Here is a 27047-nt window from a genome sequence, read left to right as displayed (position 1 = left end):
TAGGATTTGATGTGTGACATGTGATGAGATTTGAAATATTAAAATGTCTAGTGCTATTTCCTTTTCTTCTACACCAGGAGTGTCAAACTTGATTTCATTGAGGGCTACATCAGGGTTGTGTTTGACCTTGGGGGAGGGGAAGGTGGGCGGTGCCAGAGTGGCCATGGCCAGCTCAACATCACTAGTGTTGGGGGGCACCTGGGGTGGCCCAAGCACTATGCCAGCAAAAACGGGCTCCCAAGCTCCGTTTTTGGCTGCGCTGGCCTCCTGCAACCCTCTGCCCCAAAAACAGAACTCAGGAAGGCTGTTGCAGCCCACTTGAGCTCCATTTTCACTGGCAGAGGCACCGCGGGCCAGTCCTTTGCTGTTTCCAGGGTGGCCCTACAGGCCAGATCTAAGCACCCCACAGGCCGGATCTTGCCTGCAGGCCTTGAGTTTGACAACCCCTGTTCTATACCAATATTTCCCAACCTTGGCAACTTTAAGACCTGTGGACTTCAACTCCCAGAGCATCTAAAGAAGGTGATGGAGATTCTGCCAGTCTTCCATATATATCTGGAAGATGTATTAATATATGTATTGAAATTTTTAGTTACTGCTGCTAAAAATCAAAAAGATTCAAAAAAATTCAAAAAGAAAAGGAAGAAGGCCACCACCGCTCCTGAGAAGAAATGAATGGAGGAGGCATGTCACTTCTAAGCCATCCTAGGAATCTCACTCTGAAGTCTAAAACTAAATTAAAAGCATCTGTATCTACATTTTTATGTACATGTACACACAAGGTAATATTATTCCACCACATTAGTAAATAAAGAAGTTAGATCCATTCACACTTTCATGTATTCCTACAGTATAGGATTTCATACTCTCTGACAAAATGCCGCTACTTTTTGTTACATGCATTATTTTTTTGTATTAGAAATGTACACAAAATGTACAAGGATGTGCTTATTAGGTTCCTGAAATGCAAAATATTAATTTGGTATTCATTAAAATACTACCAAAATGCACTACATCTAGGGAAATAGTTTGAAAAGATATGGACATTAGGCAAAACTCCAAACAAAATGCAGACCTTATGAAAAGTGCATTAAAAATCATTTAAATTTTAGCACCAACTTTACAAAAAAATACAACAGACACTTTCTTAACAAATCAATACATTTGGACAAAATAAATTCTGGACTGGAAAAACAAGAAATTAAGGTCACAGACAGGACTTTCCAGATTAGATCATGCCTACATGGGCTCCAGATCACTTCTATTTCCAATTCAAGGGGGTGGCTTCAACCCATAGAACCCTTCTTGGTTTGGAACTTTAATATCTATATAAAAGTTCTTTCCTATGCATTCCTACTTATCTTAAGTTCATACCTGGAAGACCTGTCCTGAATGCCTTCTCAAGCTAAAATGAGGTGAGTGGCTACCCAGGAGCAGGTGAATGCCAAATATCCATCTCTATTATCCTTTTCCACATCTTTAGTCTTTTAGACTTCTTAATTACAGCGATCTTTGTTCAGCAACCACAATTGGGACTAGCAATTTAGTTTTTAAGTGAAGCAGTCACTAAGTGAAACTGTGACTGTACTTATAATCTTACTTCAGCTTTCCTTTGCTTTACAGACCTGTGAAGGTCATAAAATTACTTTTTTATCACCACCTTAACTGTGAATGATCACTAAACAAAGCAATCACTATTCAAGGATGTCTTCCCTTGCTGGGAGACTTTTATGATGTTCATGCCTTTTTATTCTATTTTGTTTTGTATGTTTCATTGTTTGCATTGTTTTGTCCATTTTAGGTTGAATTCATGCTTCTGAATCCTTTAGTGAATTTCTTTCATTCTTACTGTTACACTCCTGTACTCTTATGATTTAAATTTTTAAAGTTCTGTATAGTTTAATTCCCCAGCAGTTATCTCCAATAACTTTAAATGCTTTGTCTGCAATTACTTTTAATAGAAAATGGACTTCAAAACTGATAGGAATAAATGTATTTCTCTTTATCCCTTTCTTGTTCAACTAATTTATGCCGAAACAGAAGGTATGTGCTGAAATAGAGCAACTGCTAAAAATAAAATCATAAAGGACTCAATATTAACCAATGGTAAGGTCATCAGGAAATGTTTCCTCTTAATTAAAAAATGGCCAACTGCCATGCTGAATCTTGGAAAAAGCCACAGGAACCTCAGGGCTACTTAAAAGAAGAGAAACTGCTGAAGAAAAAAGAAAAAAAAAGGGAGAGGATGTGGTTTGTAATTTTGGTGGGGGGATGGAGACAAGAAAGCAGGCAGCTCATTTGTGGGGTGGGGGCAAGGCATGTTCTTCAAAGACTTTTGGCATCTATAATATATATTTAAAGTGGGTTGCAAGCACAGCAGTTTGTTATTACTGGAAGTTACTGCTTATCCTGAAGTTACTTTTGCAATGTTTTATTTTCTTCCCAATTTTTTTTTTTTTTTTGCAACCCACTTAAACTACCTCCTTTCATCTTCTTTGCCTGCCTTCCAAAATTCTGCTTCTTAAAGGACATTTTCTGTCTCTCTTTGCTGTTCTTCGTTTCAGGTACTCCACTTGAAAAGCACATCCTGCACGGAAAGTGGCATGAAGGCTAAGTATCGGAAGTGCACCTGGAAATGTAGGTCACCCAGTGGGAAAAAGTAAGTTGTCCTTCACTTTAATCAAGAATTTTATCAGTTGTCCCTCTCACCAGATACTCAGTGACAGATGCAGTTTTAAGTAGGGAAATGGGGCCGCATGTTAAAAATAACATGTTGAAATACAATGGCAGTACGCAGCTGCTTAAATATTTAGCTAGTGAGAGATAGCACGAGCATGTTCCAAATGTTTGGAAGTCTTCAGAAGGAGGGTGGCATTTGCAGCAGCAGCAGCAGCAAGGCTGGATATCTTTAATGCTTTCTTGGGAAGCATTGCTGTTCTCTGATTAAGAAGAAAACCACCAGACCATTTTTCAAAGCCCAGAGTTGCTCTTGAATCAGCTGCATTGCAAGCACTGTCATCATAGCTGTATTCCAGGAAATCTGAGGGTTTTTTTTTTTCTGAAACCAGATTGACAAGGCCTTGGAAGCCTGTAATTATGCTGCAATCCTGTGCTAAGAAGCAAACAAGAGCATAGCTGCAGGTTTCTAGGAAGGGTTGGAGTTTTCTGGCAATTTATGACAAAGTTAGTTTCATCAGGTTGGAGGCTCCTCACTTTGCCTTCAGTGTCCATGCACTGCACTAGTCAAAGTAAAAGGGAAGCTGTGATGATGATGTCCTCCAGGTAACTGATGAATAAACAGAAGTGGCTCCTTCTTGCTGTCTGCCAAAATTCAGACACCCAGAATGCACTGCACTGCCCAGGCATGGCTTTTTGGAAGAGGTAACTGCTACCCTTCAGCAATCTCAATACACGGGAACTGTAGAGGGCTAAATGGAAAAGCTGTAAACAAGTTTTCCTTTTCTTTTTTTTTTACACTAGTAAAAAACTTGTCCGTGTTTCTTTTGGGACAACCTTTACAATGTTATTACTGTTCCACCACAAGGCAGAAGGTACAATTAAAATAAGCAAGATGTCCACTACTATAGAAAGCTAGACCCCATTCCGATGTCTTCTTGGGTTCCAATCAACACAGTATCATTTAAGGTTAAAATAAGAGTGTCCAGACTTGGCAACTTTAAGTCCTGTGGACTTCAACTCCCAGAATTCCCCAGCCAGCCATGCTCAGTAGAAACTTGAGAATATGCTGACAGCAAATTGAAATGCCTGCTGTAAAAGGGAGGGCTTGCTCATAAAGCCATGGGAGCAGGGATGGGATTCTACCAGTTCTATCCGGTTCTATAGAACCACTTGTTAACTTTCTAAGCAGTTTGGAGAACTGGTAGTTAGAAGCAAGCTCAGTTTGTTTTTTTTCACCTTTATTACATTCTTGGCAGTATGCCTAGACTTACTGTCTTCAGAGCTTTTTGGGCTTGGCTTTCTTAAAGGGGAAGGGTTTTTTTAAGATTTTTACACTGCTGTTGGGAGGAAATACTTCCCTGGACAATCAGCACCTTGAAGAAATACTTGAATAAGGAAGCAAAGCTTTTAGTGACAGGGAACCAAGATGAGTGACATTCAGCAAGGCTTCTTGGCTAGCTAGGAAGATTGACATTCAAGAGTTGGCTGACTGATAGTTATCACTGCATTTTAACTATTTTCATTCCTCCAGGTACTCTGGCTTGCAAGTATTTTTAATCTAATGACTGGTATTTAGGGCAGCTTTTTGCAAGCAAAGTAGCTTTTCGTATTTTTGTACAGGTAATTCTTGACTTACAACAGTTCATTTAGTGACCATTCAAAGTTACAATGGCACTGAAAAAAGTGACTTATGACCACTTTTCACACTTATGACCGTTGCAGCATCCCCACTGTCATGAGAGGCCAGGCGAGGAGAAGCTGCCCTTGACATGAGTGATGTTGAGTTGGCCATGCCCACCGAGTCACATGACCACCAAGCCACACCCACCAACTAAGCCACACCCACAGAATTGGTTGTTAAAAAAACTAAATCCACCCCTGCATAGGAGATCTATGTAAGTACAAAATATTGAAACCTATACACATGTTTCCTATTATCATTGTTTATCTTTCTTCTTGTTAGGTGAGCATATTCCCAAACAAGGCACTAGTCTATAGCCACTTGTCATCTTTATTTTTAAGAAAGCTTTTAGAATCCAGGGTCAATCCTGAAAATGTAGAAGAGGCCACAGGCTGGAAATTAGTTCTATGACATGCTAGTTTCTCTGCTTTTTAAAATAAATTGTTTCTTAATGCAGAACATCATAATGAACAGTTTGATGAAAAGAGTCCAGGAACGCAGTATTATTCCTAGACAGCCCCTTTGGAGCTCTTGAATGGTTTGCTTTCTATGTAAGATATTCTGCTATGTGCACTTTCTGCAAAGCTGCCTAAGTTTCCTTGACTTGATGTTGCACCAAATGCAGCATGCATGGCACATACCCAAAATGAACTGAGCTTTTGGGTTGGGAAAACAAATTTCAGAATTTTTAAGGGAGTAAAACAGATGGCTGATACTTTTTGAAGACATAAGGTAGCCATCTTGTTCCTTAATTGCCATCCCCAAATGCAAAAAGAGGCTCAAATATATGACCTCATCCATTTTAGACAACCTCTGGAGGCCACAGAAAGGATAACAGGATGCTTTTCTTGCACCCATAAGTTTAAAGGGTACAAAGCAACATGGGTATGGAAATGGATGATTGTCCCAATTGACAGCTGAAGATTCTTGATGAATCTAGTATCTACTTGAGCTTTTATGGTGATAGGATTGTACATTTGCTTTAAGAGTGCACTGATTCAGCATCAGCTGAACATTTGGGGAAAAGGAATGGCCCAGAAATGTTTTCAGAACATACCAAAGTAGAAAATATTGTGCTTCTTTTCAGTACTGAAGAAATCCTGCTGGAAAAAGGCCTTGGCTGGAACATTCCATTCTTGAAAACTGTACCATGTAGGGACTGCATGCCTGGGTAGCTGATCAACAAAACATCTCCTCTCTGTATCTAACAGCTTCCTGTGCAACGTCATATGCCTTCTGTCACATAGCAGGTTACCGTGACAATGAGTGAATATGAAATAGGCACTGACAGGGCAAGAAAACTCAGTTGTTAATCGCTCCTGCACATAATAGGTTTCCAAATGCGCTGAGAAATTTAATTCCCCTAATTGCCAGTTAATGAGGAGAGATCACACACAGGAGGTGCACACACAGATACACTCACATAAGAAAAACACATTCAAAATGAGACCTGAATAAAATCTGTACATCTCTTTTTTCCTAAATGTTGTAATTCTGCATTTCCTCTTTTTTCTTTTTTCTTTCATGAACTCGGCTCTGGGACTGCCATTGCTGTCCAAAAGAGATGACATAATCCACGTTACAAATATATGTAAAAGGTAAAGGTTTCCCTTGCACATACGTGCTAGTCATTTCCGGCTCTAGGGGGCGGTGCTCATCTCCATTACAAAGCCAAAGAACCAGCGCTGTCCGAAGATATCTCTGTGGTCATGTGGCCGGCATGACTAAATGCCGAAGGTGCACGGAACGCTGTTACCTTCCCACCAAAGTGGTCCCTATTTTTCTACTTGCATTTTTTTTTACATGCTTTCGAACTGCTCAGTTGGCAGAAGCTGGGACAAGAAACGGGAGCTCACTCGGTTACGCGGTGCTAGGGATTTGAACTGCCGACCTTTGTGATCGACAAGCTCAGCATCTTAGTCACTGAGCCACCATGTCCCTCTACAAATATATTAGAATTCAGTGGAAGCATTAATTGATCGTCCCTTAGAATTCAGCAAAGGCATTAATTGATCGTCCCTTTGTCGTATAACCAAGAATTAAACCTCCTGCTCCAAGCTGGAATTCTCCCAACCAAAAGAAACCAGTCAAGGGGCATTCTTTGCCCCCACTCATGACAGATCTGATGTGGGGGGCTGGAAGCAAATTTCTCCTGCACCCTCGCACCTTTGGAACAGATTACCCTTGAAAACAAAAATGGCCTGTCCCTACCCCACTTCTAGAAAATGATTTAAAATGGCATCTTCTGCAGGGACTGAACAGTAACAGCGAGTGCTGGCTGATGAAGGTTGACCCCAGGTATGGAATGTAGGACACCAGGTGAGTGTTATTATAATTGGAATTTTGTTTGTGGTGTTTTCATTTAATTACAGTATGGGAAATCTTGGGAACTGCTTAGAGTTGGGAAGTCGAAGCAGTATCTAAGACCAGGCAATAAACCAAGCAACAAACAAGGGACATGAAAGGAAATCTGATAGTGACTCACAATTTATGAAAACAGGGACTGTTGGGTGTGATGATCATCCAAAGCACCATCCAGGTGAACTCTTATTTCCAGTAGCAATGAATCATTGCTCCACTTCTCCTGGAATGTTTGGAAGTTAGACAACACCCTAAACCTCGGTCATGTCCTCAACTTCACATAATGAACTACCTGAAGCTGTTAATTTATGGTTATTTTTCTCCCGTCAAAAACCATTAAATACAGTATATGGAAACACCAATCTGTTGTCCACAGCCTGATATAATTGACAGTTCTCACATGCTGTAATTGATAAATACTCAAGCTAAATTGTCCATGCTTACATCTCTGTAGTGTAGATTAAGATTTTAAGAAAACTTCCTCCCGCTGTTGTGGCATGGAGCCTATGGTGGCCCAGTGGTTAGAATGCACTGGTCACTGCCAGTTTGATCCCAGCTCAAGGTTGATTCAGCCTTCCATCCTTCTAAGCAGCAGTGGGATCCTACCTGTTCCACTACCAGTTTGATGATCGCATGCACATGCAAATGCACCAAATGCACTCGTGCAACTTTCCCCACACCAGCTGAGGCCTACAGCGCCAGTCAGCTGAGAGGATAAAGAAGAGATAAGCACAGGGGCGGATGGAAGGGCCAATCCTGTGCTTTTCTCTTCTTTCTTCTCTCAGCTAATGGTTGAAGGCTTTTTTCCTCCTCTCAGCTGATTGTGAGAGGCTTTTTTTAACTACTGGTTCGACTGAACCAGTCCAAACCAGTAGCATACCACCACTGCTTCTGAGGTTGGTAAAATAAGGACCCAGATTGTTGGGGGCAATATAGCAATAACAATAGCATTTAGACTTATATACTGCTTTATAGTGCTTTACAGCCCTCTAAAAGCGGTTTACAGAGTCAGCATATTGCCCCCAACAATTTGGGTCCTCATTTTACCCACCTCAAAAGGATGGAAGGTTGAGTCAACCTGGAGCCTGGTGGGATTTGATCTGCCAAATTGCAGTAGGAGTAGCTTGCAGTACTGTACTCTAACCACTGCACCACCAAGGTTCCCTCAATATGCTGACTCTCTAAATGGCTTAGAGAGGGCTGTAAACCACTATAAGTGCTAGTGCTGTATTTAACAAGCTGATCAGTAGAGCAACTCTTTCTACTGACATTCCAATTTTTGGTAATGACATCATTAAAATATGGAGGTGAGATGAGTGAACAGGAAATAAACACAGATTTGGACATCAAAAGTCACCAAGGAATACAGAGTTTGAATTTCAACAAAAAAGAAACACAGAGGAATGCTTTAGTTAGAATTGGCTGAAGTGAAGCACTTTTACGACATTAAACATGCTTTGGGGGAAATCAGTTTCCGGATTCTACTTTAGGATTCTACTTCCAAAATATTTAATTGACAGGTAACAGATGTTAGAAAGAAACAATACATCATCTCCCAGGAAACTGAATAATATCAAGGTAAAGATGCTTCTAAATTCCTCAGTGCTCATAAAAGTGGCAAAAAGATATTATAAATATAATCTGATCTCATCTAATAGTTCTTGGAAATATTCTCCCTTTGAGCCACTGAAGAGAGGCACACAGGAATAGGCTGGACGGCAAATACCTTCTTTTACTTAATACAGACCAAGGAGAATATTAAGTTGTTGGTTGCTCCATGTGGAAACTCCACCCTGGAGTTACTGTTGCTGTGTTTTTTCCTGTAGAGGACTTCCTGTAGCTATTGTGTATGAATTTCAAACCACCTGCTGAAGGACAGGGGCCAATGCTAGAATAAAAAGTGAACAACACTCTGCGGTTTTCAAAGCCATACAACATTAAAATTAAGATTCTTCCAAATGTTCCTCAATGAAAGAACAATTTTGATTGATTGATTGATTGATTTTGTGCCAACTACTTGGTGTCAACACTTAGCATCCACATAGATAGTAATCTGCCCCTAATCTTCAGGTGAAAGGATGATACATTCCTTTCACCTGAAGGTTTTCTTTGAATCAATATTCTTTATGAGGTTAGCCTAATATTATTTTGAATACATCAGATTTTTGATCAGGGGTGTCAAACTCATGGCCCATGGGCTGGATGTGTCATGTGCTACCCTCGCCCCCGCCCAGTTTAGTGAAGAGAAAGTCCCAATGCATCATGTGATGCCACCATGATGCCACGAGTTTGACACCCTTGTTTTAGATCACGATTGTTTGAGGAATAACAGACTTGGAAGAGATCTTGAAGGTCTTCTAGTCCAACCCCCTGCTGAGGCAGGAAGACCTTTACCATTTCAGACAGATGGTTGTCCAATCTCTTTTTAAAAACTTCCAGTTTTGGAGCACGCACAATATATGAAGGCACTGGCTAATTATTCAAACTGTCAGGAAATTTCTCCTTAGTTCTAGGTTGCTTCTCTCCTTGATTAATTTCCATTCAGAGGTCAACGCCACTTTAAGACTGAAAAATTGAAATATTATTACAGTTATTATTGCTATTATGTATAATCCAGACATGGGTAAATAAATAGGAAAAGGGTTTTCTCCTGCAAAGGACTTATAATATGTTCACCGTAGGTTTTTTTTAAAAAGGAGAGAAAATCTATAACTGACCAGGAAGCTACAAATAGATAAGCAAATTTTGCTCATCTGTAAGACTGAACTGGCTTTTTTCTGGCTCATTTACTAAACCATGTTGTTCAATCCATGATTTGGTAAAAAGCATGGCTGCAGCCACTGCAGAAATGTTTTCAATAGCAAACTCTTAAAAAAAAACTGTAATTGAATTAATTTTTCCTGGTCCTGTCAAAATGTAAATTTCCTTTTTTTTTCCTGCATAAATCTGAATGTCAAAACTCGTATCTCCAGTGAAAAAGTCAGAGCTCAAATAATCTCATCTTGGCTTGGTTCTTAAATGCTTGGGCACAATTTCTAGTATTTACCTACTTGTACAGCTTTAATTTCTCCTGTACCCTTTTTCTCCTTGTACTTAAATAAATGCCAAGAAGTTGAAGGAAGTCCAAAGTACAGTTGTTGGACTTCAAGACCAAGAAATATAGTATCTGCACATTCCAGTCACTGGCATTGCTATAATTAGATGACATGACAGAAACCTATGGCAGAGTTGCCTAAAAAAAAAACTGAATAAGGCAATTTCATATTTAAATGTAAGATTATATTTGTAGCTCAAGATTGAACTTTGGATCCTTGGTGCTCTCTGAACTTGGTGACTTTCTTGCAGACATTTCATTACCAAACTAGGTAACATTATTAGTGCTAGAAGGGAATAGGATTTGCTCTGATTTTTATATATTAAGGGCTTGCCCTGTCAATGCTGGGGGCGTGATCTTGGTGATTCACTAGGGGAGCCACCAAGATATTCCCATAATATTGACAGGGTTTAGTATATAAAAATAAAAGCAAAGCCTTTGCCTTCTTTCTCTGAGGCCCACACTCAAGCTTTTCAAGGGCCACGTGCTTCATTACTTGGTATGCAATAAGAGAAGGGTAATCTGTGATTTATTTTTTCTGTTATTCATGGAAAAAGGTTTGGCTTCCACCCTGAGTCCATGTGTTGTCTTTAGACAAAGCATTCTAAGAGCAACACATTTAGGCTTAGAATGTTTTCCTCATTTATGATAAGATTAAATTATGTGCTCAACTATTCATTTGAACTTCTATCTGCACCACATTGACTGAAATAATAATTTCATAAAGAAAGAGCTCTGACTAAGCCTGCAATAGATTCACCTCTTGTGTTTGAATCCAGCATGGCAAAATGTGGAGCTGTTTGTTTTTCCTCAGACACAGAGGAAGCGTTTGCTATAAATCCCAAGATTTATCAATCCTATGCCAACACTTTATTTAGTTCAGAATACTTCAATAGGTTGTGGTAATGTACTATTTGTGGAAAATGTGATGAAGCCTTTGGCATTAATTTGCTCAGCAGTATGTTTGTTAGAGTGTCTGGCCAGCCACTGGAGTCTTTAAATGCAATTAGCTGAGGTGCCAGTCCTAAGTAAACTATTGGCTAAAGAGAAGTTTATAACCCATGGAGTCCAGACTGTGTGTCCCCGCCCCTCCCTAACCTTGGATGCAACCCCCAGAATGCCTTCAAACATTGCTATGAATATGAAAGCTGCAGTTATGTGCTGCAGCAGACAATAAATAACAGTTTCTTCTTGGTGGCTGTCTGACTGAGGTTTCTTCTTGGTGGCTGTCTGAATTCTTTCCCTCTGTTCTGGCTAGACCACTCCATTCTTCCATTTGTGCAATGACAGCACTGAAATTGCCGCATTCCAGTAGCAGCTGGCTTGAGCAGCAGAAAGAAGCATGAAGTGGAGCAGCTATGTTGCCTCCCTGCCCTACCCTCCCAATGCAGTGAGTGGGGTTGGGTAGACAGTCCAATGCAACAGCCAGGACTGTATCAACGCAGCACTTTGTTTTCAAACTGAAAAATACTGTAGAAACCAACTATATAGAGATGCACAACAGTTAATGGAGACAAACTATTTTGCCCTGTTTTCTAAGTAACTAATTATATTTTTACGTACTTCCCACTCTTGTATACACACAGCCACAACACACTAAGCCATGGTGTTTTAATCCTGGTTTATTGTACAAGCCAACATCAAACCGAGTATTTCTTAAAGATGAGCAAAGTAACCACAAAAATCTGGGAGAAGACAGCAAACTGGGACAGAGGCCTGGATTGGACTGTAGAAATGGAGATCAATTTGCGTTGCAAAGTTGAAATGAATGCTTAAATTCAGTTGGAATAATTGCTCATACCTTAGACTGTTGGCTTTTGATCATCATACACAATGGTGGGATTCAAATTTTTTCACCACTGTTTCTGTGGGCGTGGCTTGGTGGGTGTGGCCAGGGAAGGATACTGTAAAATCTCCAGTCAGAGGTGGTATTTGCCGGTTCTCCGAAGTACTCAAAATTTCCACTACCGATTCTCCAGAACTGGTCAGAACCTGCTGAATACCACCTCTGATCATACATCATATTTTTAATACAATAGTCTGTTGATTGTGGATTTTGTGTGATGATTTTATTTAATAAGATCTTCACCTCCTAATTTCAGACTAGCCGAGTTGAAATCATATTGTGATATTCATTTCATTCAGCAAATATGTAGTCTTTTAAGAGCTTGACAGCCAGTTTTTCCAGTACTCAAATTCTGCATGTTGATGGGACGTTGTGTAACAGTTTCTGCTTGTTTCTTTGCTATTTGGAAAGCTAGTGCTATTCTTTGTATGTTTGTTTCCCTTTTTGATTTTGTTAGATTGTGGCAGCTAAAGAACGTTATGACTTAGATGTACAATACTTTTATGACTTGGAGTTCTCTTCTATGCACAAAAAGTTCTTGGGTCAATTGATTAGCAGGATGACATCTTTTTCAACTTTTTTTTTAAAGCTTTTCAAAACTGACATAAAAGTGGACCATAATTTTGCATTTCACTCTGGCAGTATGTAAAGTATTGCTAGCCTGTTAAGATTTTAATTAGATATTAACATTATCTTTTCTATAAATATTTGCTGGGGCACATAAATCACCAGCTAATCTAGAAGAACTGTTATTTCGTAAAAAAAATACTTTTGATTCCAATAAAATTGTTAATGTCCTGGTAAGACAGTCTTATTGTTTAGAATTACAAACAATGAAACTGTTCCCTTTGACCTGGCAATGGCAACAACCTAGAAAATCAAAACAAAGGAACTATGAGCCAAAACTAAAATAAATAAATAAATCAGGAAATAAGAAGAAACCAGGACTGGAAAACAAACTAGGATTCAGGATCAAACACACTGTTTCAAGGTATACTGGCTCTTAGATACAACTTAACAAGACTTATTGGGGGCGGGAAATCCAATGTGGGTCAGCAAAACAAAACAGATATATAAAGCTGGATCACCACATTGGCCAACAGTGATCAATAAGTATGTATGGAAGGTCTCAGGCAAGATGACTGGTGTGTGTGTGTGTGTGTGTGTGTGTGTGTGTGTGTGTGTGTGAGAGAGAGAGAGAGAGAGAGAGAATTAATATCCGTTGAATCATGTAGTTTGAAAGAACTGTAGAATTGCTTGGAGTTTCATCAGCAGTCTTTTCTAACTATTTCATAGAAGTTAATTGTGTTTGGCCCATTATTCATTTCATCTACTGCAACAGATATACAACAGTAGCATGTCCAACTACTTCTTTCTCACTGGTATGTTACAGCAAGAACAGAATATGTGTGTGATTGTGCACAAAGGACACTGTGCTTGCGCAAGTCAGGATCTTCTAATTTAACCTTTTGATGTACAAAATGTATAAAAGAAAAGAAATTATAATTATATAAGCAAGAATAGTACAATACTGCACATTTATTACCTTGTTTTTTCTAAAACAGCCTTCGCCAAGTTTTCAGATGTGGTGGACTCTTCAAATCACCCCAATTAATGAAGATATCGAACCCTTCCTTAAAACAATATTTGTTATAATCATGGACTGCTCAAAACTGCTCTTCAATAAATTTCATCCATCTTAAAAAAATAGTTGTAGCAAGGAATTGAAGACTTTTGTTACTGAGGACAATGGGTCATTTCCATTTAACAAGCTCAGATCGCTATTAATAATGTGGCTAAGAGGGCAAGTTTACTTTCACATTCCTCACATTAATGTAATTGCTGAAAGTGTGAAATCAGTGGGTTTAAGCTGACATGGTGAGTGCATGAATGCTTTGCTTTTATGTCTACTATGGCTGAAGAACCTCATTAAGTTCCGCGTGAAAGTTCTAAAAAGATGTGAAAGTGACATTATGCCTATTATAGGGACTCCTTGACTCATGACTGCAGTTGAGCCAAAATTTCTATTGCTTAGCGAAAAACTTAAGTGAATTTCCCCCCATTTTCCAACCTTTCTTGCCACAGATGTTAAGTGAATCACTGCAGTTGTTAAGTTAGTTATACCATTAAGTGAATCTGGCTTCCCTATTGAATTTGCTTGTCAGAAGGTTGCAAAAGATGACCCCAGGATATTGCAACCATCATAAATATAAGTCAATTGCCAACCGGCTGAATTTGGATCACATGATGATGGGGATGCTATAACAGTTGTTAAGTGCGAAAAAACAATCACAAGTCACCTTTTTCAGTGCTGTAACTTTGAAAGGTCACTATACAGACTGTTGTAAGTCAAGGTCTACCTGTACTAGCAACATTAAGGTAAAGATAAAGGTTCCCTGCACGCATACATGCTAGTTGTTTCCAGCTCTAGGGGGCGGTGCTCATCTCCATTACAAAGCCGAAGAGCAAGCGCTGTCCAAAGATGTCTCCGTGGTCATGTGGCCAGCATGACTAAATGTGGAAGGTGCACAGAACGCTGTTACCTTCCCACCAAAGTGGTCCCTATTTTTCTATTTGCATTTTTACATGCTTTCAAACTGCTAGGTTGGCAGAAGCTGGGACAAGTAATGGGAGCTCACCCCATTACGTGGTGCTAGGGATTTGAACCACCGAACTGCCAACCTTTCTGATTGACAAGCTCAGTGCCTTAGCCACTGAGCCATGGAGTCCCCTTACTAGCAACATTATACAATAGGAAAGCCATTATCTTTATGTATCTGCTTTAAAAGGTGAGAAAGATAAGAAAATCATAGGGAGATTTTTGGCTCAGGTGGTGTGTTTTGTTTTGTTTTTGGGAAAAAAAAAGGTTCTTGCTGTGAAAATTAGCAACACAGCTCATCTGAAGAACCAGTAGATCTTGTTTAGACTTGATGTTGAAAGCATTCTTCATTACAGTATATCCCTTGCTATAACAAGTAATGCCAGTGTTACTATTTTGAGCAGACTTTCCCAAGGTATATTTTAGTACTGTAATTTCCAAAGCGCTTCATCAGTATGGTCTTTAGTTAGACCCTGGTCTGAAAGCTTGATTTTAAAATTTGCATTTGAAATCTTATTCTTTGGTCAACCAGTGGGAATGGTTGATATGGACAAGTACAAAGCAGCCTTTTCAGCTGTTGCTTAGTGTTTGAAATAAGCAAATCCACCTATTTGCCTACGTGGCCCAGGCGTGGGAGCTGGCAAAAAAAAGTATTAACACAGGAAGCTATATTTGATTTGCAGCAATCAATTTGTTACATATGTTGTTAGTCAACTAATTTGTGTGGGGATTTTCCTAATGACAAAAGTGCAAGGGAAGCAGTGTGTGACAGCTTGGTATTATTTATGACATAATTTTCCAGGGCCATTTTCTTTGCTGTTATTAGTTTTGAGTGATGTTGTTTCATTAGTAATGTTTTATGTATTGTATTTTCTTTTGTTAATTAATTTAGCACAATAACATTCGTTTTAGAAAGAAGCAATTTCAGAAGGAAATTCCCATTTGCACGTTAATTTTAGAATATTGTTAAATACATTCTGCAGCTAACATTATTTCAGCAAGGATGCATTGAATTTTAAGGACTGTCGTTGTGGTTTTCTTGTGCAATTGCTTTTAAAAGCCTGGTTTGTACTTACCCATATCACTACTGAAATATATTTAAGGGTTCGTAATAAACATTTTAGCCTATGAACAGTAGTACTGTATTTAACATTTATTCAACAACTAAGCATGGCACAGAAGTTATACATGGCTTTATAAATCTAATTAGGAACTTCAAAGAATGAATGTTATTTTCCTTTAAGAAATTACTTGAGGTACTAAGGTAATCAGATGGGTCAGAATATTCTATAGTACTTGAAGAGCGAAGCAGAGACTGCAGGTTTTCTCATGCCTTTCGTAAGCAGAATGTGAGTTTTGATCCTAACAGGTTGTGAAGGGCTACAGGAAGAAGAGAAAAAGCTGAATCTGCATCGTTTTCTACAGCCTTTGGAATATTTTGGGACATGTACATCTTGCATCTCCAGCTGGTATTCAACGTGAGAACAAAACCCTTCTGCATGTTGGACCAAGGAAAGTAAGTCTATGAGTTGCTTCTGAGAAAATGTGACTTAGAAAAACAACCATATGTGCTATGCATTCAAAGCACTGTACTCCCACAGAATGGTTTCTCTGTAGCATGGTTTCATTATTCTCAGGCAACGAATGTTATTCTACAAGGCATTAATACATTAATAGCTACCTGTTATGCAGTAGTTTAAATATCTGATGTATAACAAAGATACAGTCCTTAGATACAGTCTTCCTGTATTTAAAGAACATGCAAACTGTTGCCCCATGCACAAACCAGAGATAACAGAATGCTGGCTGATTCTTCGAGGAGGTTCAAGTTGCACTGATAGATAAACCCTTCATTATAGGAACCATAAGGACATATTGTAAGGGAAGTGGAAAAGAGTATGTGTGTCCTGTTCTCTACATCAGGGGTTGCCAACCTTTTGGACCTGAGGGACCACCAAACTCATAATTTTAAATCCCGCAGACCAGAGACCCTGGGTAAATCCCCAAAAAAGTCTGGAGGAAAATTCCCCACCTCGTTTTCTTACCAACCGATCTTTCTTTATTTGAGATTGCAGGATACCATCTCCAGCTGCATTCTCGGGGTGGGGGGGAGAGACTTTTGGCTTCATGCAAGGAAAGCAGCAGAAATCTTTCTTCCTCTCCCCCAAACTCCGCCAGAATGGCGCAGCGTCTTGGAGCAGACTGCCTTGCAGGGTCCCAAAGGCTCATTTCTGGCAGAGTTTGGGGGAGAGAAAGAAAGACTTTTGCTGCTTTGCTTGCATGCAGCCAAAAGCAGCAGAAGAAAGCAGCAGCCTGGTGGCCAGGCAAGGCATGTAGTATGAGTGGGGCAAGTCCCCCCCCCCGCCCTTCCCCCCTCCCCTACCTCGTGTTGTTCACAATGCAAGCGACACAAGCCTTGTGTTCCCCCGGGCCATGTGGGCAGCGCAGCCTTGTGTTCCTGCACAGCCTGAATTAATTGCTTTGGGGGGTGCTTTGGGGGTAACATTTCTCTGTGGACCACCAAAATTTTCTCACAGACCACCTGTGGTCCCCGGCCCACTGGTTGGCAACCATTGCTGTACACAAATGCCGTATGGTAGGCTTGTCGTGTTTGTTCTGGCAGTCATTGGCAAGAGGTCAGTGGAACTCATTTGTTCTAAATCGAAACTATCCAACTAGTGCTATGTAGGGTTTTGACTCTGCCCTCACTGTGGACAGTGCCTTATAGAAAGCCTCTTCCTAAATGCAAAGGCATTAGGAGGGAAGATTAATATATGGCATGGGAGAAGCTGAGGGTCAAGATACCTGCTTGATTCTATGCCCCACTCTATTTATCAGAAATACCCGAATAAAGTCTTTCCTGGCTTATCATTGATCACTTCAATGGAATATGCAATGAGGGGTTTCCACACCTCCCGATCCCTGGAGCCAACTCAATCTAGGGTGCGATGCTCTCCATCATGTCCACCAAAGTTGCAGCTGCCATTTGCGTCATGAAAAATGGTAAAGCGACTAGATGAGATGACATCCCAGCTGAAATCTAGAAGATGGAACTTTAGGCTCAACCTGTTGTGAGTCAACAAAAGCTTGTGTTCATGCAATTGCTTGTCATATCAAAGATGATACAGGCTACATTTACTATACAATTTCCTGTCTGTGAATTTAGCATTTTATTGGGGGGGGAGGCATTCCAGACAATGATGAAATCTATCTGTAAGTCTCCTTCCTTTTATTTCTGTATGCTTTTTTTCAGTTTAGGAGAGGATGACAGATAACCTGCCTAATATCTAATAATTGGAAGCTCTAAAAGCTATCTGTCTGGAAGAAAGCATGCTACAAAGAAATGAATCAAAATAATGTTGTGGATTACAGCCACTGAAGGGAGGAGGGAGGGAGAGAATTACATTCAGCAAGTCCTATTTCCAAATACAGAAGAACTGAGGGTGCTTATGGACTTGTTTGTGAAGGCACTTTGCACATGGTCAGAGGGATTTACTTTTTCAGTATAATACCATCCAAGATTAACATCGGGAAGAGGATTCTGGATTCAGGCAGAGCAAGTCTAGCGAACTCCCAGCCATCCTCTTTTGTGGCCTAGCAAGAAGGATTCGTGTAGCTTTTGTTACCAGCTGCTGTTCTTTGAAGAAGCACCTGCTGAATCCTTCTCCAAGAATACAGAGGCATTCTGTGGTACCCCAAAGCCCCATTGAAGCCTTTGGCTTCTGGGTTGTCTTTGGGGTGGCAAGGCCTGCATTGTTTGGTTCTCTGAGTTGTGCCTCTCAAGGGACTAGGCACAGGGGGTCAAGTGGATTCAGACAGCTGGCAGTCACCTGCTCCCCCAGCAAGGAAGGTGGCGAGAGCAAGAACTCCACACACCACACACACCCCCAATGTTAGCATCAGACAGCTGTGAATTTTGTGCACGGCAGAGATAACATCACAGCTTTAACCAACTGTCAATCAGTTATGGTTGCAACTAGGTTTCTGTCAATTGCTCAGCCCCCTGATAGAAGATTGTTGGCAGGGTAAAGATAAAGCTCCTTTAAATCAAACTTCATTTCTGCTAACTTCAAAGAAGTGCATGCTCAATTTTCTTGGCACAGTAAGGATGTGGTTAGCCATTGTCTTTGGGGATGTTCTTTCAACTTTCCAGTCTAAGATTCCCAGCTACCCTTTGCTCCCTCCCTCCCCTCTCCTCCTCCCTCTCCCAATCTTCTAGCCAAGCAACAATCGGGCTGGTTAACTTCTGAGGGTTCCTTGCACAAACGCCCAGGCAATCATGAAAACACGGGCTCTCACCTACATTCCACAGGCTGTGATTTTTTTTCTACGTTCACTTATAGTCTTTTTCTGTGGGGGAGTGAAGACAACAGAAGATCTCCACATGATGAAGTGGGAGAAATGGGGGTGAGGAAGCTGATTCAGTTCACTCCTTCAGATTTAGGGACACGAATCTGTTCTAGAACATGTGGGCGACTGAGAATTCCGTTTCTCGAATTGTGCAGTTTAATTATCCTTATTTGGCAAAGAATGTTTTAGCTGAAGGATAAGCTATGACACAGCAAATTAGAATTACAAACAAGATGCATTTTCTTTCTTTGTTTGGTTTAGCATCATATGTAAAAGAGAATGACAAACATGGAGGGCAGCTGAAGATAAACTGTCCGAGGTTTATGCAATGGCTTGTTCTGGGACCGTGCATAATACAGACTCACAGGCATGACGGAGGGGAGGAGGCGAAGGAGGCACAATGGCCATTGTAACACAAACTCCACCCCTTACATATTTGTGTGAATTGTTGTCACGCAAGTAGAAAAGGGCAGAGCTTCCACTGTGATGTCACAATGCATGTTTCATCATTTTTGGCACACACTTTTTAGAACAGAGGCCCTTGTGAAGAAAATGTCTGTGCAACCAATGTTGCAAGTGTGAATTAGTTGATTAGAGCTCCACTTTCATGTATTAGCCAAAAGAAATCCATCATTCATTTAACAATATATATTTTCTCAGCAGGCACTTTGTGAACATCATAGCCTTTCTTCAAAGTGGTCTATATGCCCAGAGGCTTCCAAAGTGCAGTTTTAAGGCTAGACCAGCAATTTTTACCTTAGCAGATTTAAGGTAGCTGGGGAATTCTGGGAATTGAAGTCCACACATCTTAAAGCTGCTAAGGTTGAGAAATTTTGGACTAGACACTTAATACCAATGCGCTGCTGACTATAATCCTTATTTATAAATGGTTGAACATTGTGTTGAAGTGTATATTACAGACTTTATTAAGTCAGAAGCCTAGTTGTAGCCTTTTTTTAAAAAATATGAGGAAAATTACACAGGTGCTCAGGGTCACTCACCCAGGCACGCCCACACAGACAGCTGTTTCAGCTTAAGTATTTAGTATATATTTTTGTGGTACAGATAGTCCTCAACTTACAACTATTTTGTTTAGAAGCAGTTTGAGGTTATGACAGCATTAAAGAAAGGGATTTACAACCTGTCTTCACATTTAGAATGGGTGCAGCATTCCCAGGTCACATGATCAAAATTTGGCTGGGTGTATTTATGACAGCTGCAATATCCCAGGGTCACATGATCTCCATGTGTAGTCCAAATTATGATCACAAGTTGAAGATTACCTGTAAGCATGTGATGACTAAAGCAATAATACAATAATACTCTCTCTGTAGCACCTACCATTGTGAATTATCTGTTTTATTTACACTCAATTTTTTTTGTTCAGGAGCCCAAGATACATACAAATGCTCCTTCTATTTTTCCCTGGCTGAAAGTTACCTGGTGAGTGCCAGTGAGTGAGGATGGTCTAGATTAAAACTTGGGTCTTCCTACTCCTTGTTCCACCATAACACCATATGCTATATTTATTTATGTCTATATATTTTATGCTGCTTTGGTCAAAATGACTGGATAACTGAGTCTTTTAACACAGCTAAACATCCACAAAACAACAATAAAGGATAAAAGTTCATAATTAGTAATATTTCAACAAAATCCGCTTGTGTGGAATCGCTAGGTCTTCCTTGAAAGTTTTGAGGGAAGGAGCTGATCTCAACCTCAGGAAGGGGAAACGTCCCTGAGGAAGGCAACCCCACAGGATATGCTCATTCCCACAAGGTCTCCTGTTGTACTACATGCAGCTGGGGATGCTTAACATGCATTCTCTGTATTGGGTGAGCAGATCTTAGCAGGAAAAGGATGCTTCTAGTTTTAAACCATCTATGTTTGATTGCAACCAGGTCAATCGTGGGCTCTTTTTGGCATCACGGTGCCCAAGGGATCAGCCATTTAGGTCAGGCAGGACCAGTTTGCTGACAATCACCTGCTCTCTCAGCAAGAGAACCAAGAGGCAGACTGAAACAATGAGATCTTCACACGCAGGAGTTGATGCTGTTGGTAGGCTATTGGTATTGCTATTGCCTTTGGACTGCAAGAGGAGAATTGCACAATTTGAATATGTTTGGGATGGGATACTTGTGTCTTCCTCCCCTGTTGTCAGGGTCCCTCTGCCCTTAATTACCAGTGTAGATTTTGGTGTATTTAAAGCAGTAGTACAGAAATGGTAGCTACCACCAAATATTTATATGGAAAGATAATCTAGAATTATACTTGTGCACAGCAATGGCCTGTTAACTTCTTGTCTATTATTACTGGCAATGGTAGAACCAATAACACAATTTCGCCATTATGATTTCCAAACTCACATTCTAGCCTTCTCTTCACTGCCCATATGAAATATAAATACAGTTGTTTGAGCAGTGTTTCTCAATCTTAGAAATTTTAAAATGAGCAGATGTCAAATCCCAGAATTCCCCAAGCAGCCATGCTGGCTGGGGAATTCCAAGAATTGCTCCACCCATCTTAAAGTTGCTAAGATTGGGAAACACCGCTTTAGAGCATTGGCCAAGGATTTCATGTGACATTACACGAGATTACCTGCTGCATCACAGAATCACATCTGGGAGGGAAAGCAAAGCCCTTCCGGTCCTGTCTTTTTAGGGTAACCAAATTGTTCTTAAGCTCAGTACATATCAACTCTATCTGTACTATCTGTGCTCTACATAGACTGCAGAAAAGTCTGTGCAGACTTAATGGCTGCAAATTACTGAAGCTGAGTAAGGCAAGCTGATAGACTTCAAGTGAAGAGCTCTTCTGTCTCTGAACAATTTCCCTTGACCCAAAAGTGCTTTTTTCAAGAGGCAACCGGGCTTTCTGGTTTTTCTTTGAAGGTGTTTCGCTTCTCATCCAAGAAGCTTCTTCAGCTCTGAAAAAGCATCTTTGGGACAATCATGACCTGAATGACTGAAAATCTCCATAGACAATTTGCCTTGTACTTGATAGTGGGAGTAATAATGCTCTACCCTGGTACAAACCATTTATGTTAGCTCATTGTTTTAGTGTTATAGATGGGAGGAGGATGGGAGAAATGGTTAGCATTGTTCCCCTACTTTGTACAGGTAGTCTTCGATTTACAAGGGTTTGTCTAATGACTATTCAAAGTTACGACACTTTAAAAAAGTGACATGATTGTTTTTCACACTTAAAACCAACATCCCCATGGTCACATGATCAAAATTCAGATGCTTGGCAACTGACTGATACTTATGATGGTTGCAGTGTCCCAGTCAATGGGGAAGCCGGATTTGCATATCATCTATGTTGCTAACTGAACAACTGAAGAGATTCACTTAAGCAAGAAAGATTGTAGACTCACTTCACAACTGTTTTGCTTAGCAACAGAAATTGCGGGCTCAATTGTGATCAGAAATCGAGGGCTACCTGCATCTTGCTTAATCTTTCAAGGCAACTGCAGAGGTCATGTAGGGTTACTGGTTTGTTGATGAATCTCAAATCAAGTCTCAGGCATATATTAAAGAATTGTACTCCACACCTTTTTAATTAAAAAAAAGAAAAAGACTGGACTTCTCAGACTGTATCTCTCCATCCCCACAAATAACGACCCAAGAAATAATACCTTGTTCTTGGACTTTTCTTTTTCCACATTTTTTTTCTCTCACAGCTGAAGTTTGAACTATCCTGGTGGCAAATGTGAAGTACCATTTAATAGCATAACAGCTTGGGGCCATAAAATTTATGTTCTACAAACAGGAGGAAAGGAAGTTGCTTTATTAACTTTTTCATATCCACATTAAGGAACCTACACAATTGTGTTTTTGTTCATTTGGAACAACTGTTTCAAATGCTTGCCATCCTTTGAGCTTTTCCAATAAACCTTCTCATATTTGGCTATAGTTTTCAGAACCATTTGATCTGCTGAACAAATTATCTCAGGGTTGTTCTGTACTTAATCATTTATGATTTTGCAGTTAGAAGACAAGCAGGAATATATAGGAATTAGTCTAGCACACCAGATGCTACCTAAATCAACATTTCTTGAATTGGTATATTTCAGAAGGTCTTACACTACAACTCCCATCTTTTCCTAGCCAGCACAGCCATGCTTCCTGAAAGGGATGCTAGCTATAGTTCAACATATCGAAACAATAGCAGATCTGGGACAAGCTCATGTATATTACATATTGTTTTTTTCTGCACTCAGTATCTCCATTTCTTCAGATGGCTCTGACCATAGGCAAAATTTATGCCAAGGTTAAAATAACCTGACATTTTCATCCTGCCTTCTAGAAGTCAGAGGCAGTGTGTTTTGAAAGATCTTGAAAACATGTTTGTACTGTAGTCTAATATCTTATCACAAGTCAAAACACACATTATCCCAGCTGCAGTACTCAATTATTTCTTTGCCATTAACTTATTATTGCAACCAGAACTCATATATAATTTCACAAGTCCTGAATGGATTTTAACTGAACTTGTCTACCTCATGCAATAATAATAAGAGCAACTGTGTTCTTTAGTTATTTCTGTAAATCGGTGTTTCCTTACCTCAGCAATTTTAAGATGTGGAGACTTCAACTCCCAGAGTTCCCCTGCCAAAGGGTTGAAGGTATTTGGAATTCACGTTACCATCAACATCTAAAAGTTGCTAAGGTTGAAAAACACAGTTTTAAATGATTATCTGCCTAAACGATTAGGCACTTTTATAAAGGACATACAAATAAAATGGCCTGACAGTTTTGATTTAAAAAATAAATAAAGGATAATGGATTCAAATAAGGGATTCATTGTGGAAAAAAGTGGTTGGACAGAGGACAGATGGAGCCAGTTACAAGTGGAAACTGTGTTGCCCTCCCCCACCAAGGTCTATAAAACAGGTTACATAAATGTTTCACCTAGAAGGACTCCAAGAATAAAGAAATAAACAAGATAGGCCCAGATACACCTTTTCTGATTCCAATATTTATTGATGTCAAGTTTAAGCTTTCAAGATTCAGAAATCTACCAATAATAAATGTTATTGCCATGTGTGTATACTATATCCCTTGATGTCCAAGTACCCGTGGACACATTTCAATTTAGAAAGGAGGCTCACTCCCCCTTGTGTGGTCTGCTGTGGCACACACTTTTCTGCTTCTTTGGGCTTTGCACTTAGCCATTCCTCCTCCTCTTCCTCCTCCTCCTCCCTCCCCCTCTTGTCTCTGCCTAGAAGGTGCAATCTGGAAAGACTGCTGGAAGCTCTCTTCGCTTCAGCTGCCAACAATGGCACCATTGCAAAGCGTGGCCTCTCTGCCTCTTTGCTCCGACGGGCCTCTTGTGTTCCTGAAAGGAGACTCAAATTTCTGGTGCAGGAGCAGCTGTTGCGGGAGCTGAAGCGCTCTTTTCAAAGACCTTCCCTCCTCCCCCTGCCTGTCTTTTGTCTTTGGTAAAGCGTGCTCCCCACTTTGACCTCATGGCGAGTGCAAAATCCAGCTCCTTTGTCAGCCGCTGCAGACAAGTTCCACCCTAAATCAAGCCTTGTCTTGGCCCCCAGAAGCAAGCACGTGCCCAGAGCCCCCTAATCTTTTAATTTCACCCCAGGAAAAAAAAAAGCAGCTGTTCCTGAGCCACCCGGGGCACAGCTGTCAGCTGCAGGCTTGTGGCCTCCTTAAGCGGTGAACAAGCGGGGAGGGGGAGAGGGGGCAAATAGAAAGATATACACGGCTGTAAATTTTCAACAGTTGGCAGCACGAGCTCCCAAAGGCCAGTTTTTGGCCAGCCACAGTCAACATTTTCAGGCACTTTCAAGCTTCAGCTTTGTTTGGTAGGGAACAAAAAGTTCATCTTGAAAGGGCAGGGCACCCTGTCTGGCTGTATTATAACTTTGCCACACCGAAATGATCAACTGTGAAATTACAGGGTATAGAGGAAAACAAGAAGCTAGTTCTTAAGGTGTGCTCCCTTAGGCCTACTGCCCAATCTTTAGATAACGCAAGCGGGAGTAGCAGAGTATGCAGTCAATATGTAAAGAGGAGAAGAGCAATATCAGTGATCTGCACTCTTTGCTTGTCTGAGTAACAAAAACAAAAGCCCAGTTCTGCATATTAAGTAGTTTGTCTTTCTTATTTGCAGACGTCGGGATCCTTGAGCATGATTCATTTCCTGCACAGAAAGCATTTCTGCAGCTGAAAAAAGGTCAGTGCTCCTGTATAAGTTGTCAAACCTGAAAACTGCATAGATTAAAAAAAATAATACCTGTGCAGCTATTCCATGTGACTTTCCACTCTTACGATTTCCACACCTTTTCCACAGCAGAATGACTACAACAAACGTAAGTAGACAAAGGCCAAAAGTGATAAAGCAAATTCAGGAACTCACTTTTTGAGAATCTTTCATTCACATGATTATCAGGCACCTATAAGAGTACAATATGAGAAGCACCCTCTACATGCTCTTAAAAATTGTTCACATATGTTATGAAACTGCATATAAAATTTCTGCTTTTGCAAAACTGAAAGCTGCAGGGGGTGGGGGCTGCGCTGTTTTACAGCAGTACACGATATGCATGCAAGTGAAACCTAAACAATTTAAGTAACTGAAAATTACCGTCAACAAGAATGAAAATCCTAAAGATTCAGATTAGGTTTCAACTGTACTTTGCTTAGATATAAGAAGAATAAAATTCAGCAGCGGCAGCCTTGCAGGTAGGAAAATAGAGCAGGTCAACTTAAATGTGCAGTTTTGCCCTCTTTTTTTGTATGCTGTCTTTTTTTTCCTGAAGCCTGTCTCGTCTGAATTCTGGGTTGGCAGCAACAAGACAGCAGCTGCATAAAGATCAAAGGAGGCTCCCCTGAGCATTTGAGACAATTCGGGTTTTGGGGTGGAGAAAGCATGTAAAAACCAACTGCATTTGCTTTTTTGTTTTTCAGCAGAGTTGAAATGTGTGCCGAAAAATCTATGGAGAAAACATCCACTACCGATTAAGCAAAATCTTGAGTAATACGAAGCCTGAGGAAATTGAGAATGACAATGCCATCTGATAACATGTCTCCTGGATAAACTAAACAGCCAAAGAAGAATCCTTTTCATGAATACTTCTGGGGAATCATGTTTATTTCAAGATAAGCACCGAAGAACCGGTATTAAATCACTGCTTATAATGATCGGCCTTTATTAGCATATTGAACATGCAGTCTAGCTCTGCTTTTTTAGGCACATGCCTGTTTTTGCTCAGCTCCTCTCACCTGGCTTGCAATTTACAGAACTTTAAGGAAACACTATACTAAGTGCAACATATGGCCAATGGTACACCTGCCCTCTACTTAGCACCTGCTGAATAGCTCTGCGGGAGTCGGGCTTCTGCCTACAGCTTTGAGGGCCAAGGGGCAAAAGCATTCCAGCTCATTTGCATGCCGGACTGAAGCCACGTGCCTGGACTTTGGACACGGCTAACTCAGCAGCCTGGCAGGGCTTTCTGTACTATTAGCAAATCTGAGGAGAATGACAGCCTTTTCTGTAAAAACCATCCACATACAGACAACTATATAGAGATCAAAGACATACAGTACACAGCAATTCTATTGAAATGGGAGTCAGGAACCAAAAATGCCATTTAAATTAGCTGGTTTGAGCGTTGTTATCTCATTAAAAGCATTTGTGTATCGGTCATACAGCTGACCATACAAAGAAAGCAGACATTGTCATGAGATTCAACAATGCAGAAAATAATGCAGAGAATAAGAAGATCTTCTTCACAGCCATAGCAAGTTGTGATCAAAGTAAGCACAATTAATTCAAGTAAAACTTGGTTAAAACAGTAATTCTAGTCATCTTTAGAAATAAGTCTGACTTAATTATATAGGTTATATAAGTCAATTCTTGAAATAAAAAAAAATCTTTTCCATTCAAAGAAGCCCCCAAATTTGAAGCTAATGAAAAACTCTGAAATCTTCAGTTATGACAAATTCTGCCTTTTTTTCCTCTTCACATGGTAACACAAACTCTACACACAAGCAACAAAACAAAGATCTAAGGAATCTTAAAGAGTCCATCTATTCAGTGGGATATTGAAATAACACTTAATATCTACAAAGATCTGGATATCCATTAGCAAATAATTCTAAATCATTTAACTTCATTAAAATAGATATATTGGAAGATAAAATAGACCACCAGCTCTGATCAATCATACTTATATTCTGTCACTACTGTGCCCATTTACTCATATGTACCTGGAAGTAAACCCCAATGAAATCAATGGACTATTTTTGGATAAACTTGATACAAAGGTCAAAATTTGCCTCAATAAAAATCATCTCAAAGCTAAAACAATAAACTACTTAAGCTAACAAATAGTAATAAAATATGTATATTTCTCATCTGAAAATTTACATTTAATGAATTTAGAAATTAAGCAATAAAGTCATTCTATCCATGGTAA

The 27047-nt window shown here is 40.0% G+C and overlaps 1 long non-coding RNA gene across 3 annotated transcripts; it reads left to right on the top strand.

The window, feature by feature from the left end:
• The first annotated feature begins 2399 nt into the window (after positions 1-2399).
• Positions 2400-27047, top strand: LOC113438517 (uncharacterized). 3 transcript variants are annotated; one of them, XR_015742211.1, is made up of 4 exons: positions 2400-2659; positions 15630-15776; positions 24740-24938; positions 25537-27047. It is a non-coding gene; the product is annotated as an uncharacterized LOC113438517 (long non-coding RNA). The 3 variants fall into 3 exon arrangements; XR_015742212.1 differs by lacking the exons at positions 2400-2659; positions 15630-15776 and adding an exon at positions 23884-24053; XR_015742213.1 differs by lacking the exons at positions 2400-2659; positions 15630-15776 and having other exon boundaries at positions 24515-24938; positions 25540-27047.

This window comes from Pseudonaja textilis, chromosome 2 (genome assembly GCF_049901715.1).
Source record: "Pseudonaja textilis isolate UNSWEBS1 chromosome 2, rPseTex1.2, whole genome shotgun sequence".
In the NCBI taxonomy this organism is placed as follows: Eukaryota; Metazoa; Chordata; class Lepidosauria; order Squamata; family Elapidae; genus Pseudonaja; species Pseudonaja textilis.
Note: the sequence above shows the minus strand (reverse complement) of the source record. Positions and strands in the feature narration are given on the sequence as shown.